The 13,777-nt window shown below is 51.5% G+C and overlaps 1 protein-coding gene across 3 annotated transcripts in view; it reads left to right on the forward strand.

Moving 5' to 3' along the window:
• The first annotated feature begins 12,128 nt into the window (after positions 1-12,128).
• Positions 12,129-13,777, forward strand: part of RELL2 (RELT like 2) — a 71,935-nt gene continuing 70,286 nt past the window's right edge. For 2 of the 3 annotated variants that reach the window (XR_008445960.1, XM_054038200.1), the window contains exon 1: positions 12,364-12,639. The gene's annotated coding sequence lies outside the window, so the exon portion shown is untranslated. Of the gene's footprint in view, positions 12,338-12,363; positions 12,640-13,777 lie in introns of those variants that run through there. The other variant, XM_054038201.1, reaches the window with a different exon arrangement.

Raw genomic sequence — 13,777 nt, forward strand, 5'->3', positions numbered from 1 at the left:
ATGGTGAGTCTGCCTCAGTTTCCCCTTTGTTCAGCCCATCAACATTTAGCCCCATCTCTGGTAGTTCCTTGTTGTGACTCCAGCCCTCTAATCAGCTCATTAGTAGCCTTTCCCCTCTTCGGGGGTAACATATCTGCTGGGTCAGCAAGCCAATAACCCTAGTAAAGAGTCAACAGCCTCAGGCATCTTGGGGTTCAGACCCCTCTGCTGGGATTGGGAGGGGAATATAGTCTCACCCATTTCTCTGGGTTCTAGTCCAGGGACCCTGTGTGTGAAAGTGACCCCACTTTCTCCCATTCCCTTATTACTTCCTACCATGCTGCCCTTGTAGGCTATCTCCCAGACTCAAACTATGTGATCCTCTTCCTCTGGATGTCCAAGTACCTGAGTGGCTTCCCAGCAGCCCACTGATGACAGCCTCTGCTCTTAATAGTTCCTCCACCTCTCTGGCAGCCCTTTCTGCTCTGCAGCCTTTTTATCTTCCTAGCTATTGCAGAGCCACCAATCAGCCCCAGCTGAGGAGGCAGCTGGTCTATCTGTTAACCCTTTAGCAGTCGGGATAGTATGGGGTTTGTACACCCTATGACAGACACATATTAGCTTTAAGAACGCCTGGGATGTCTTTGGAACAAAGACCCCCCCACACCTCCCACAATCCAAAAGGAATCCTGCAAAAAGTGTAAACTTGGGTGAATTGCTAAGGAGGAGTACAACAGACTAGCACAAGCACGTAGGGACAAAATCAGAAAGGCTAAGGGACAAAATGAGTTACACTTGGCAAGGAGCATAAACGGGAATAGGAAGATGTACTTTAAATACATTAGGAGCAAGAGAAAGATGAAGGAAAGTGGAGGTCCTCTTCTTAGCAGAGGAGAGCTAATAATTGATGCTATCAAGAAGGCTGATGTGTTTAATGCCTATTTTTGCTTCAGTCTTCACTAAAAAGGTTAATGGTAACCAGATACTCAACACAATTAATATTAATAAGGGGGAAGGAACTCAAGAGAAAATAAGGAAAGAGTAGGTATTCAAGTACCCCAGGTGTATTCAAGATGTATTCAAGTTGGCAGGGTCTCATGAAATTCATCCTAGTGTACTTAGGGAACTAGCTGAAGTAATCTCAGAACTGTTAGCATTTATCTTTGAGAACTCCTGGAGGATGGGTGAGGTCCCAGAGGATTGGAGAAGGGCAAACATAGTACCTATCTTTAAAAAGGGGAACAGCGAGGACCCCCAAATTTCTAGATGAGTCAGCCTAATTTCAATAGCTGGAAAGATACTGGAACAAATTATTAAACAATCAGTCTGTAAGCACCTGGAGGATATTAGGGTTATAAAAATAGCCAGCATCAGGGCTGGCTCCAGGCATCCGCGTAGCAAGCGGCCAATGAAGAGGGGGGCGGCACGCCGGCCGTTCAGCAGCAATTCGGTGGCGGGGCCGTCACTCCCTCTCAGAGCGAAGGACCTGCTGCCGATTGTGATCGCGGCTTTTTTTTTTTTTTTTTTTTTTTGCTGCTTGGTGTGGCAAAAACACTAGAGCCTGCCCTGGCCAGCATAGATTTATCAAGAACAAATCATGCCAAACCAATCTAATTTCCTTCTTTGACAGGGTTGCTGCATGGATGGGAGAAGCAGTAGATGTGATATATCTTGATTTTAGTAAGACTTTTGTTACAGTTTCACATGACATTCTCATAAGCAAAGTATGGAAATGTGATCTAGATGAACTTACTAAAAGGCGGGGTGCACAACTGGTTGAAAGAGTGCACTCAAAGAGCAGTTATCACTGTCAAACTGGGAGCGTGTATCTAGTGGGGTCCCAGGGGAGTCAGTCCTGGGTCTAGAACTAGTCAATATTTTCATTAATGAGTTGGATAATGGAGTGGAGAGTATGCTTATAAAATTTGATGACACCAAGCTCTGAGGGATTGCAAGCACTTTGGAGGACAGGATTAGAATTCAAAATTACCTTGACAAATTGGGGAATTGGTCTGAATTCAACAAGATGAAATTCAATAAAAACAAGTGCAAAGTACTTCACTTAGGAAGGCAAAATCAAATGCACAACTACAAAATGGGAAATAACTGGCTAGGTGGTAGCACTGCTGAAAAAGAGCTGGGGGTTATCATGGATCACAAATTGAATATGAATCAGCAGTGTGATGCAGTTGTGAAAAAAGCTAATATCATTCTGGGGTGCATTAACAGGTGTGTTGTATGTAAGACACTGGAGGTAATTGTACCTCTCTACTCAGCACTGGGAAAAATGTGGCTAAATTGGAGAACAATAAAAATGATTAAAAGTTTAGAAAACTTGACCTACGAGGAAAGGCTAAAAAACCAAAGGACTATGAACTGGGGATATTTAGTCTTGAGAAAAGAAGACTGAGGGGGGACCTGATAGGGGCTGTTATAAAGAGGACAATTACCAATGTTCGCTGAAGATAGGACAAGAAGCAACGGGCTTAATCTGCAGCAAGGGAGATTTAGGTTAGTTATTGGGAAAAACTTTTTAACTCAGGGGAGTTAAGCTCTGGACCAGGCTCCAAGGAAGGTTGTGGAATCCCCGTCACTGGAGATTTTTACAAACAGGTCAGACCTTCCAGGGATAGTCTGGGTTTCGTTGGTCCCGTCTCAGTGCAGGGGGCTGGACTTCATGACTGCTTGAGGTTCCTGCCAACCCTACATTTCTATGATTCTGTGATGACAGCCACCAGCACCTTCCAGCATAACAGCTCCACCCACCCCACCCCCAGCTTGTGTCCTTGACCCCAGCACTCATCTTCCACACCTGCTCCTTCTCAGTGTGTTATCCTTCCTGCACAGCTAACCTTGTCCCAGGGAATCAGCCTCACTCTTGCCATCTGCTCCTACTTCCTCTGTGTTCTCAGCTGCTCCAGCCCCAACTGTGACCCCCATCCTGCTCCTTCTTGCTGCAGCTTTCACCTGCCAGACCTCCCCTCCCCCAGAGACCCCACTCCCTGCCTGGCCTGGCTCTTGCAGTTCCTGTGAATATCCCTTGGCTGTTGGTACACATTACCCTGGATTCACCACATACCCACTGTATAAACAGAGATCATTTAATGGCTGCTGTGACCGACTTGGGATATAATGGAATATGACGTGAGTGCTGGCTGATGCCTCTTGCCTGCCTGACAGAACTGTCTAATGCAGCCATCACTCCCAATCCTGCCTGGTAAGAGACCCCAACAAGGCATAGGGTTTAGAATGCCATAATTGTGTGACTCCAGTGTTGCTGTGGTTGTGTTATTTTCACATCCAGCAGACCCAGCTCTGTGTATAACAGACTGCACACTCTGACATCCTCTAAAACAATACCATCAGCCTGGGTGCAGATATGGGCGCTTCCTACTCATGCATTGCATGCCTCACCTATGCACACATGCACACACGCACACACAGAGGCTCTGCTAAAACCAGGAAACAATGCTGACTGTGCCTGTGTCATATACACGACCTGGCACTGTCACAAACCAACTATACATCAGTCTTGCAAAACTCTGCTCACCCTTAGTGGGGCTGGAAATTCTCATGCTAGTTTTGCAGAGCTGATACATACACATACAGAGACCGTGTGTGTGTTTGGTGTCTGAGTGCTTCTAGGGACCCTGTCACCATAGTATCTGAGTGCTTCCCAAGCAGGAGCGGCACCAGGGTTTTTGGCATCCTAGGCGGGGGTCCTTCTGTGCTCCCAGTCATCGTTGGCAATTCTGCGGTGGGGGGGGGTCCTTCCGCGCTCCCGGTCTTCGGGGCACTTCGGCGGTGGGTCCTGGAGTGAGTGAAGGACCCGCCGCAGAATTGCCGCTGAAGACCTGGAGCGTGGAAGGACCCCCGGCTGCCAAATTGCCGCTCCCCCCCCGAATCCTGGTGCTCTAGGCGACCGCCTAGGTCGCCTAAATGGAAGTGCCGGCCCTGTTCCCAAGTATTTAAAAAACAGACATGATGACACATTTTTCTCTATCTTCCAGGTCTGTATGAGAAATAGCTTAATTAGGGAGTGTTCATGCTTGCTGCTGGGAGTGGGTGGGTGTGTTTGCTGCATGTGAACAACTTATTCATGAGAAGCTAAGTAGAAGAAATGAGTTTTGCATTCATTTTGAGTGCAATGTGGCCTATAGTCATTCTTCTCACTTGTGGGAGTGAATTTCAGGTCCAGCTCCTGTGAAAGTTCTGTCCCTGGCACTCACAAGTCTCTCTTAGGCCTGGTCTACACTACGGGTTTAGGTCGACTTTAGCAGCGTTAAACCGAATTAAGCCTGGACACGTCCACACAACGAAGCCCTTTCTTTCGACTTAAAGGGTCCTTTAAACCGGTTTCTTTACACCACCTCCGACGAGGGGATTAGCGATAAAACCGGCCTTTGCGGGTCGGAATTGGGGTAGTGTGGACGGAATTCGACGTTATTGGCCTCCGGGAGCTATCCCACAGTGCTTCGTTGTGACCGCTCTGGACAGCACTCTCAACTCAGATGCACTGACCAGGTAGACAGGAAAAGACCCGCGAATGTTTGAATTTCATTTCCTGTTTGCTCAGCGTGGAGAGCACAGGTGACCACGCAGAGCTCATCAGCACAGGTAACCGTGATGGAGTCCCAGGATCGCAAAAGAGCTCCAGCATGGACCGAACGGGAGGTACGAGATCTGCTCGCCATATGGGGAGATGAAGCAGTGATAGCTGAACTCCGTAGCAGTAAAAGAAATGGAAAAGTATTAGAAAAGATCTCCAAGGCCATGAAGGACCGAGGCCATAACAGGGACACACAGCAGTGCCGCGTGAAAATTAAGGAGCTACGGCAAGCTTACCACAAAGCCAGAGAAGCAAACGGAAGGTCCGGGGCAGAGCCGCAAACTTGCCGCTACTACGCGGAGCTGCATGCGATCCTAGGGGGTGCAGCCACCACTACCCCAACCGTGTGCTATGACTCTCTCACTGGAGAAACACACAGGGAAGACGGTTCGGGGAACGAGGAAGATGAGGATGGAGTTACTGTAGGTAGCTCACAGCAGCAAGGAAGCAGAGAAACTGGTTTCCCCAACAGCCAGGATCTGTTTGTGACCCTGGACCTGGAACCAGTAACCCCCGAACTCACCCAAGACCCTCAGGGCACACAGGAGACCTCTGGTGAGTGTAACTTTGTAAATATTTGTAAACATTACAAAAAAAAAGCAAGCGTGTTTAATGATTAATTTGCCCTGGCAATCGCGGCCAGTACATCTACTGCAAAAGTCTGTTAACGTGTATGGGGATGGAGCGGAAATCCTCCAGGGACATCTCCAGAAAGCTCTCCTGGTTGAAATGGGGTGATTTTATTAAGGGGACATTCAGAGGCGCCCGTTCCTGCTCTTCTGACCAGAAATGTTCCCCGCTGTTAACCACGCGGTGGGGGGAGGGGTGAAGTGATCATCCCAGAGAATCGTGTGTGTGTGCGGGGAGGGGGGTGGTTTACTTGTGTTTGTGCCGCATGTTAACCGGGAAACCGCAGCCTCTCCTTTTACATTGAAAACCCATTTTAAATGGACAACCCAATTCATCCTTGATATGGGAAATGCGCTGCTGTTTGCAACCTTTCCCGCATGTTAAGAAGGTTAAAAAAGCCAAAACACTGTGGCCTACCATGGCTGCCTGCAAGCCGAAATATGCGACCTTGTAATGAAAGAGTGTACCCATTGTTCTCTAAAATGTGTTTTTTTTAACCACCTCTCCCTTCTCCTCCACCAGCTGCAAATGTTTCTCCTTCGCAGAGGCTCGTGAACATTAGAAAGAGAAAACGTAGGACGAGGGACGATATGTTCACAGAGCTGCAGATGTCCTCCCACGCTGATAGAGCACAGCAGAATGCGTGGAGGCAGTCAATGTCGGAGATGAGAAAAGCCCAATATGAACGAGAGGAGAGGTGACGGGCTGAATCGCGGGATGAACAGAGCAAGTGGTGGGCTGAAGACGATAGGTGGCGTCAGCTTGCAGACAGACGGCAAGAGGCAATGCTCCATCTGCTGGAGCATCAAACTGATATGCTCGAGCGTATGGTTGAGTTGCAGGAAAGGCAGCAGGAGCAGAGACCGCCGCTACAGCCCCTGTGTAACCAACAGCCCTCCTCCCCAAGTTCCATAGCCTCCTCACCAAGACGCCCAAGAACACGGTGGGGGGGCCTCCGTCCACCCAGTCACTCCACCCCAGATGATCTCCCAAGCATCAGAAGGCTGGCCTTCAATAAGAGTTAAAGTTTTAAAATGCAGTGTATCCTTTTCCATCCCTCCTCCCCCACCCATCCCAGGCTACCTTGGCAATTATCCCCCTACTTCTGTGCGGAACTAATAAAGAATGCATGAATGTGAAAAAACAATGACTTTATTGCCTCTGCAAGCGGGAGGGGAGGGTGGGGTGGAGTGGTTGGTTTACAGGGAAGTAGAGTGAACCGGGTCGGGGGGGGGTTGGTTTGGAGGGTTCATCAAGGAGAAACAAACAGAAGTTTCACACAGTAGCCTGGCCAGTCACAAAACTCGTTTTCAAAGCTTCTCTGATGCGCACCGCGCCCTGCTGTGCTCCTCTAACCGCCCTGGTGTCTGGCTGCGCATAATCAGCGGCCAGGCGAGTTGCCTCAACCTCCCACCCCGCCATAAAGGTCTCCCCCTTACTCTCACAGATATTGTGGAGCGCACAGCAAGCAGCAATAACAATGGGGATATTCTTTTCGCTGAGGTCTGAGCGAGTCAGTAAGCTGCGCCAGCGCGCTTTTAAATGTCCAAATGCACATTCCACCACCATTCGGCACTTGCTCAGCCTGTAGTTGAACAGGTCCTGACTCCTGTCCAGGCTGCCTGTGTACGGCTTCATGAGCCATGGCATTAAGGTGTAGGCTGGGTCCCCAAGGATCACGATAGGCATTTCAACATCCCCAACGGTCACTTTCTGGTCCGGGAAGAAAGTCCCTTCCTCCAGCTTTCGAAACAGAGCAGAGTTCCTGAAGACGCGAGCATCATGTACCTTTCCCGGCCATCCCACGTTGATGTTGGTGAAACGTCCCTTGTGATCCACCAGGGCTTGCAGCAGCATTGAAAAGTACCCCTTGCGGTTTACGTAGTCGGTGGCTTGGTGCTCCGGTGACAAGATAGGGATATGGGTTCCGTCTATGGCCCCGCCACAGTTTGGGAATCCCATTTCAGCAAAACCATCCACTATTGACTGCACGTTGCCCAGAGTCACTACCCTTGCTATCACCAGGTCTTTCATTGCCCTGGCAAATTGGATCACAGCAGCCCCCACCGTAGATTTGCCCACTCCAAATTGATTCCCGACTGACCGGTAGCTGTCTGGCGTTGCAAGCTTCCACAGGGCTATCGCCACTCGCTTCTCAACTGTGAGGGCTGCTCTCATCTTGGTATCCTGGCGTTTCAGGGCAGGGGAAAGCAAGTCACAAAGTTCCATGAAAGTGCCCTTACGCATGCGAAAGTTTCGCAGCCACTGGGAATCGTCCCATACCTGCAGCACGATGCGGTCCCACCAGTCTGTGCTTGTTTCCCGGGCCCAGAATCGGCGTTCCACGGCATGAACCTGCCCCAGTGACACCATGATTTCCACATTGCTGGGGCCTGTGCCTTGTGAGAGGTCTATGTCCATGTCAATTTCCTCATCACTCTCGTCGCCGCGCTGCAATCGCCTCCTTGGCTGGTCCGGGTTTTGCCTTGGCATGTCCTGGCTCTGCATATACTCCAGGACAATGCGCGTGGTGTTCATAGTGCTCATAATTGCCGCGGTGATCTGAGCGGGCTCCATGATCCCAGTGCTAGCTATGGCGCCTGGTCAGAAAAAAGGCGCGAAAGTAGTATCTGATGGACCAGGAGAAGGAGGGCGGGAGGGAGGGAGGGCCGAGTGACGACATGGCGTACAGGTACAGGAACAGGGAGAAACACAAACAACTGTCACACAGAATGGTCCCCCCAAAGATTAAACTGAAAACCCTGGGCTTAGCAGGCCATTGATTTCACGGAGGAAAGGGAAGCAAATGAATACAGAACAAATCTATTTTTTACATCTTAAGCTGGCAGCCGACGGTGCAGCATGAGTGATAGCCTCTCCAGTACGATGATGACGGATACCAATCATAATATACCATCATCTGCCAAAAGGCAAGGGGCTGCTGCTGTGTAGCAATGCAGCCCCACGTCTGCCAGCCCCACGTCCGCCAGCACCCAGCATCGCCCTCGGCCTCTTCTGGGTGCTTAGCAGACAATACTGGGCAATTGGCAGAAAATAGTATATTACGATTGGTAGCCATCATCATCGAAACATGTCTGCCCAGGTGGCCATGATTGACAGCCACTCCAATATGATGACGATGGGTACCAGTCATAATATACCATCTCCTACCAAAGGGCAAGGGGCTGGTGCAATGCAGCCCTACGGCTACCAGCCCCACAGCTATCACTCATGCTACACCGTCTACCGCCAAAAGGCAGTTAGCAGCTGCTGCTGTGTAGCAATGCAGTCCCACGTCTCCCGGCACCCAGAGGACATATGGTGACGGTGAGCTCAGCTGAGCTGAGCGGGCTCCATGCTTGCCGTGGTATGTTGTCTGCACAGGTAACCCAGGTAAAAAGGCGCGAATCTATTGTCTGCCATTGCTGTGACGAGGGGGGAGGGGCCTGACGACATGTACCCAGAACCGCCCGCGACACTGTTTTGCATCATCCGGGCATTGGGATCTCAACCCAGAATTCAAAGAAAAGGCGCGAACCGCTTCTCGGCTCTCTGAGCTGTGGCGCAAACGTAGTATCTGACGGACTAGGGGAAGAAGGGAGGGCGGGCCGAGTGACGACATGGCGTACAGGCACAGGGAATTAAAATCAAGAACGGTGGCTGTGCATCAGGGAGAAACACAAACAACTGTCACACAGAATGGTCCCCCCCCAAAGATTAAACTGAAAACCCTGGGTTTAGCAGGCCGTTGATTTGACGGAGGGAGGGGGAAGCAAATGAATACAGAGCAAATCTATTTTTTACATCTTAAGACAACGGTGCAGCGTGACTGATAGCCCTCGGCATCTTTCTGGGTGCTTGGCAGCAAATACGGGGCGGTGTATGATGATGGTCTTCAGGCCTATTGCACGATCGGCTGCTAAGGGAAGACTCTGCTAACGTGCGATGACCCGACTTGTAATAGGCCGGTTAACAGTCGTAATACACCATCTACTGCCAAAAGGCAAGCCCCACGGCTGCCAGCACTCAGATCGCCAATGAAGGCTACCAGTCTACTGCACCGTCTACCGCCAAAAGGCAGTTAGCAGCTGCTGCTGTGTAGCAATGCAGTCCCACGTCTGCTGGCACCCAGAGGACATATGGTGACGGTGAGCTCAGCTGAGCTGAGCGGGCTCCATGTTGTCTGCACAGGTAACCCAGGTAACCCAGGTAAAAAGGCGCGAATCTATTGTCTGCCGTTGCTGTGACGGGGGAGGGAAGGGCCTGACGACATGTACCCAGAACCGCCCGCGACACTGTTTTGCATCATCCGGGCATTGGGATCTCAACCCAGAATTCCAAGGGGTGGTGGAGACTGCGGGAACTGTGGGATAGCTGTGGGATAGCTACCCATAGTGCAATGCTCCGGAAGTCGACGCTAGCCTCGTACTGTGGACGCGGTCCGCCGACTAGAGCACCTAGAGCATTTTATGTGTGGACACACACAATCGGCTGTATACAACCGATTTCAATAAAACCGGCTTCTATAAATTCGAACTAATTTCGTAGTGTAGACATACCCTTAGGCTCCCCAATACTCACAGATCTGCTGGCTGACACTTGCATTGTTTGGCTGGAATGCAGCTGTTGTGGGAGGGTGGGGAGGTTTTTTAGGTAGTGAGGGCACGTGCATGGAGGGCTTTGACCATGACAGCAGAAATCCTGAGCTGGACTCTGTATTCCATAGGGAGCCAGTGCACAGCGTGGAGCGCTGGGGAGATATACTCCTGGCAACCTGTGCTGCTGTGTTCTGTACTAGTTGGAGCCATTTCAGGGTGTGAGGCTTCATTCCTAGGTAGAATGAGCTGCAGTAATCAAGTCTGGAGATCATGGGTTCATGGGTTATCATGGCCAGTTCTGTATCTGATAGGATGAGGCACATTCTTCTGGTCCGTTGCAGATGGGAATGGGCACTTTTGCCATTGTGGTATTATAGCATTAAGTCCCAAAGGACCCCAAGGGGGCAAAATCACACAACAATGAATAGGCAGAGGCCTTTGATAGGGGGGAATGTTTGAAAGGAGGCCAGGTGTGATGCTGGCGGACCAGGTGCCAAAGCCCCAGGTCTCACTGAACACCATGGCTGGAAGCCATGCCAATTCCCTTCTGTATTAGTATAGCTCAAAGAGATTGTTAAATATATGAGAATGTATTTGGTGTTTAAACGTCATGAAAATTAATGGATGCTGCATGCATTGTTTTTCCTTATCTGTATCCTGTTATAAAGTAATAGCAAACATTTACATTGCATATATCCTGTAACTAAATAACCCATCAAATGAGAAAGAAGCCTTGGGTAATGCAAATGAAGAACTTTAACAGAAAAGTGCTAATTCTTGCACATTTCAAAGATCCCCGGAGTTATTCAGGGAAGCCCTAAGAGACTTTTGGGAAACTGGCAGATAACTACATTTCTGCTACCATTTGGGAATTAGAGACTGTGACTCACCTGAATATATATTTTACCTGTTGTAACCTCTCAATAACTCCCATTTATTCTTCCTAGCTAATAAACCTTTGGTTAGTTTACTATAGAATCGGTGACCAGCATTGTCTTTGATGGGAGATCTAGAATACAAATCGATCTGGGTCAGTGACTGGTCTCTTGGGACTGGGGGTAATCTGAATATTTGTGATTTTTGGTATAAGTGACCATTTATCATATAGTCCAGCTTGCCTGGGTAGCAAGATAGACTGGAATGTCTAAGGGGACTGTCTGTGACTCCATTATAATATTACTGCAGTACTTTAGGAGTTCACATTTGTTACTGGCTTGGAGAAATCTAATTATAGAAGCAAGTTGGGATGTTTGCCCTGCTTCTGACAGTGTGCCCTGAGGTGGGTACGCATGGTTGTGAGGCCTCCAGACAGCGGGACACCAGGTCTTCCAAGTGCTTCCCTATTTGCCCCCACTTGGCCAGGCTCAGCTCTAGACAGCTGCTGTTCACTTGGACACTGGATGTGTAGGAGATGTGGAGTTCGGTGTCCACTGTGAGCTGCTGGCATTCACCTAGGTTGTCTCACCAGCTCTCTTGGTGGCTTCTTATATCATGTTAAATACCATGGTGGGGAGGGCTGGGCCCTGGGGGACTCTGGGGACAGGACCAGTTCCCAAGACAACCTTCTGGGTTCGGTCTGAGAGGAAGGACCCAGAACTGCTTCAGAATGTTCCCAATCCTGAGTGCAGCCTTGGCAGATGGGACAAGAGTGTTTGGTGACCAACAGTATCACAAGCTGCTGAGAGTTCAGTTGGCTGAGTCTGTGTCTGGAGTTCCCTTGTCTAGGGGCAGTGAGAGTCATCTCTGTACTGGGCTTTGGCTTAAGGCCTGGCTGAGAGGAAACCAGGATTCTCACATCTAAGAAGTTGTTTTTATTGGGCTAGACACCAGGCAGTAGTTTGTGAAATCTCTGCCATCAAAAGAGCACATTACTGCTGTCATAATCCTACACACACACACACACCATGAACATGCACACATGCGGGCGTGCACACATGCACTGACAGACACAATCTGGTGCTATTTGTGTCATAAATGTACCCGCTAGTGCAGATAAACTCATGTGTCTCCTCAACCCCCTCCCCACCCTACCCCGCTGCAGGTACTGCCACCCTCTTGCTAACTAGTATTTGCAGCATTGTCCTTTCAAAATGTCTCCTTGCTCTCTAGATGGAGAAGTGCTGCTGTGGAAGGACAGGGGCTGTAGACATGGAGGCGATCGCTATTGTTTCCGCGATGTTACACGGCGTACCTGCCTCCCCCACCCCACAGATGTGTGCAGCCTGCAAATCCAGGCTCTCTCTTGTATGCTCCTGCCAGCTGCTGCTGGCTTTGTCCCTTGGGAGCTCCCTGACTCCCAACCCCCTGAACTTCAGTGGTTTTCTGGGTGTCCGAGAACAGGCAGGTGCCTCCTGGGAGTCGGGACTGACAGCAGAAGGGACAGAAGCAGCCCGGAGCCTGTTTGGGTTGTTCCTTCCCGAGAAGGAGAAGGATGCTCCCGGCTGTAGCCAGCGGCAGGGATGCTGGGTTGCTAGGAGACAGGTGAAGAGAGAGGACCGATGTTCAGAGGCGGGAAGCTCAGGTACCTGCTGCCCTCTGGCAAACGCTGCCCAGGAATGGCAGGAAGGACAGTGGCGGCTGCGCCCGGGCTGCTGAGGCGGCCTGGAGCCCGAAAGCAGCCGGTTGCAGGTCGGGGATTCCGGGGGAGGCCCGGGGCGGGGAGCTGCGGCGGATGCTGAAGCCCAAGCAGAGCCCCGCCAGGCTGCGGGAGGCTCCGGGTCAGGCAGACGATGCTGGAGCTGCCGGCTCCCTTTGCTGCTCCCGAGCCCTGCCGGTGCTAACCCCACTCGCCGGGGCTGACCATCCCCTCTGAGCCCCGCCGCTGTAAGTACCTGCCGCGGCCCGCGCTGGGAGCGCCAGGACGGCTGCTGCAGGGCTGCGGGGCGGCGAAGGGGCCGAGGAGAGAGCGAGGCACAGCGAGCGCTGCTCTCCGAGCTGCAGAGCCTGAGTGCGGAACCGGTGCCCTTGGGGCCCCGCAGCTGCGGCCGGAAAGGGCAGCCGGAGCGGGGGGAACGAACCCGCCAGGAAAGCCGCAGCAGGGCCCCGAGGGAGAGACACACCTGGGAGGGCTGGGTGCGGGGCTGCTGGAGCCCGAGGGACGGAGCCTGCGGCTGCTCGGAGGGGGGATGGAGCGAGGCGTGCAGGGCTCGCGGTGTCCTTGGGAAACCCGCAGCAGCGCAGGGAGCGAGGAAATGCAGAGAGACGCGGACAGGTAAACAAAACAAGAGGCAGAGGCTCCCGGGGTTCCTCTTACTCCTGCCCTTGTGTCTGACCCTTCCCAGAGCAGCCGGGAGGGGCGCCCCGTGTTCAGGAGACCCGTGGGGCATGTGGGGGGGGGGAGTCCAGACTGAGGCTTCCACCCCATGCCAGTTACTGACGCTGCTGAACCCTGAGAAATGCCAAGCTGCTTCTCAGGAGGGGACTCTGTACTGATGGTGACACCAGCCAGAAGGAGAACTGAAAACCAAGTGGGAAAAAGTAAAGGCCGTCCCATCCCAGTACCTGTACAGCAAGGCGGTATGGTATGGCAGAGGGCAGTGTGCCAATAGCGGTATGGCGAGGCTTGATGGAATGGCAGAGCACAGTGTGCCGGTAGCAGTACAGCATGGGGGTACGGAATGGCAGAGGGCAGTTTGATGGTAGCAGTAAGGTGAGGAGGTATGGAATGGCAGAGGGCAGTGTACTGGAAGCGGTATGGCTAGGCAGTATGGAATGGTAGAGGGCAGTGTGCCGGTAGCAGTGCGGTGAGGTGGTATGGAATGACAGAGGGCAGTGTGGCGCTAGTGGTATGGTGAGGTGATATGGCGTGGCACAGGGCAGTGCACCGGTAGCAGTAGTGTGAGGCGGTATGGAACGACAGAGAGCAGTGTTCCAGTAACGGTACGGCGATATGGTGTGGAATGGCAGAGGGCAGTGCAGGTAGCAGTATAGTAAGGCGGTATGGAATGGGCGAGGGCAGTAT

This window comes from Malaclemys terrapin, chromosome 8, assembly GCF_027887155.1.
Source record: "Malaclemys terrapin pileata isolate rMalTer1 chromosome 8, rMalTer1.hap1, whole genome shotgun sequence".
NCBI classification, from domain to species: domain Eukaryota; kingdom Metazoa; phylum Chordata; order Testudines; family Emydidae; genus Malaclemys; species Malaclemys terrapin.